We start from the raw sequence: 3,054 nt of genomic DNA, 5'->3' as shown, positions 1-3,054 counted from the left end.
CACGAGGCAAGGCAAAAAGGAGACTCGTATGTCTCCTGACGAGGCCTTCACCCCGGACTTACACGTCGGACAGCTAGGAGCAAAATTAGAGAAAATGAGTACAATGCTCACTGCACAACCGTTATGAACAAAAAACGAACAGTAAAAAACAGATTAGGACAAAAATTATACAAAGTTTACATCGTTCAGGTTGAACAGTTTTATAAATTTGCATAAATATACAAAACTACATATTTTCGTGTTCAAAGCAAAATAATTGTAAATTCAAGGAGGCAGGAAAAGTAGCTTTACTTGTCTTTTAAAACGAGACATGCTTGAGTTCTGATTAGACAATTCGATTAGGGATGGTATGCATTCAGCAATGAAGTAATCTGATAATCTATAGTTTTAGTACCATAATTAGTTCTTGGTCTTATTCCCGTCAATGAAACAGTGCGAAGGTCATATGCCACTTGTCTGTTTAGATATTTGCTCGAGAACATGGGGCGATCATGTCTGAATTCCCGGAAAATAATTGCTGCCAAAAAAAATCTGATTAACTCTGAGAATAGTGGTACGTTCAGACTTTTATACAGAGAGTAAGTTGATGGGGGAGGATGGGAAGAAATCATTTTCAGGCTCCTTTTTTGTATAGTGGAAACACGTTCAGCATCCGTCTTGTTGCACGTACCCTAGACGAGGTGACAATATGTTAAGTGGGAATGAATAAAAGCGAAGTATAATTGTTTTCTAACACGCAACGGCAGTAAATATTTTAGCCTGTATAACATAGCAAAAGATCTAGATAGCTTAGCACGAACATAATTTATGTGCTCAGACCAGCTGAGGTCATACCTAAAAACAACTCCCAAGAAGCGGCAAGAGTTGACGCGTGTCATTATATTGTTATTGATACTCAATTCTACGTTATGAAGAAGTGGTTTATTTTTTTGGACGAAATATTACGTTGCGAAAGAAAAAAAACTTTGGAAGTTAACCGACTTCTATAGGGCGACCGCACGAGATTCGGCAGAGCCGATGGTGCGTAACACCACAAGCGCGGTTCATAACGCTGGGCAGAACTCCGGGGCTTCTTCTTATTGCCTCGGTGCTCCACCCTTACACCACTCTCGGTGAATCGTTGCCTGTTTGGCCTCTGTTAGGAGAGCACAGATGATCGATCAAAAACACGCCACAAGGATGCCACCTTCGTGCACGTGAAGGGCTCATGCCCCTCGCCCCAAATAACATAACCAAAATTTAAATACAACAGAACTAGAAAAGTCATAGAAGCTAGGGCAAGCTCCACGGTGCGCAATTATCTAGACAAAGCAACACGTACTGGGTATTGCAGCCATAGGGTGACTTCCCTGTAACACATTCACTTTTTGACTAAGGGGCAATTGTTCGTTTGTCCCTTGCGCGCTGTAAAAGGAACCACTCGCTGACAACCCGTGGTTCCACTTACAAGCTCATTTGCGCGGGAGCAGTCGCAGACTTGCCACTGCGACAATACACACCAAATCGTCGACTGGGTGCCCGATCCTCGCGTCATCAGCCATGCTCTCTCGTGTCGCCAACCCACCCGCTTCTGAGAGCTACCGGAGCTAAACCATGCCGGGACAAAAGGTTGTTGGTGACCTCCGAGCTTTCGAAACGCGCGCTGCTTCGAAACTGCAAGCGCGAACACAGCATGTGGTGGCACCGCAGCTGAATCGATGTGAGGACTCACCACGCCACGTTGGGTCTCGGAAGAGGCCCACTGATACGCCGGCTGAAAGGGCTGTGAGGCGATTAGGAGGTCGTCACAATGACGTTTCTAATTACTTTCCTTTCGCTGCCCACCCGGTGGAAGGTTTCTTTTTCTCGAGTTAACAGGAGCTCGCAACGCTTGGCCGTCTCTGGCGCTGCAGAACTACGCGGGGTACTATGCTGGCGCCGCACTGTCTGCGTTCACGGCAAATTTCGTTGGACACGTTTCGACCAAGTGCAACTAAAGCAATGCTGCCTGCGATCGGCTGATGTGCCTCCTGAAGCCTACGACACAAATAACTAGATGTAAATTAAAACTGCCTCACAACTTACACAGCTGCTCTACCTTAGCGCAGTCCTACATGTTGGGTGGGCTCGGCTCAGCGCCCCCGTCAAAGTGGAGCCTGGCACGCTTGTGCCCCACCTGCCTCACGCTATATAGTTACGCCACTGCGTACACGCATCTAAATCTAAGTAGTCAAAATTCTTGCCTATGTCGAATTGCTAGAGCCGCGGTCATGATCGAGCCCGTTTCCTTCAGATCCGAAGCCGAGCAAAGTTAATTGATTGTTATGCTGGGTTTAACATCCCAAAACCACCATATGATTATGAGAGTAGACGCCGTAGTGAAGGGCTCAAGAAATTTCGGCCAGTTGGGGTTCTCTAATGTGCACCCAAATCTGAGCACACGGGCCTACGACGTTTCCGCTTCCATCGGTATTGCAGCCGCTGCAGCCGGGATTTGATCCCGCGGCCTGCGGGTCAGCAGCCGAGTACCATAGCCACTAGACCACTGCGGCGGGGAGTCGAGCAAAGTAACCACCGACAGAAATTATGTAAAAAATAAAATAAAAAAGGGAGGGCAAATATCTTTCTTGGTATTCGAATCCGTGCCACACCAATCTACCAGCTTGGCCGCTCAGCCAACTCGGCCAAAACGCCAGTGTAGTGCGCGGCTATAAAATTTCTTATCAAGATACTACGGTCCAAAACTCCAGTCTGCAACGCGACTGTGTTGTACGAAACTACATTTTAGAACGTATTTTTCTTCACTTATTAACATGATTGTGCGCTTATATTAAAGCTTTGCCTTCGTACTACTTAGGTCTCTGAGAAATTTGCAGGTCTCCGCCTAGTTTTTTTCAGACGACCCTTTTTTTTTTGTCTCGAAAAACAAGATGTATTTCGGTGGCTTCCTTAGGGTCCCATTGCGTAAACTTCATTTGTCGTGGGAACAGAATCGGAAGCCCCGACGTTAACGACGCTGCATTTGTAAATTGCTGTACAGCTCCTAGAACTTGTCCGTTTAAGAACTTTTGGAAT

The sequence above is a fragment of the Rhipicephalus microplus genome, chromosome X (assembly GCF_043290135.1).
Source record: "Rhipicephalus microplus isolate Deutch F79 chromosome X, USDA_Rmic, whole genome shotgun sequence".
NCBI lineage: Eukaryota > Metazoa > Arthropoda > Arachnida > Ixodida > Ixodidae > Rhipicephalus > Rhipicephalus microplus.
This window is presented reverse-complemented; position numbering follows the sequence as displayed.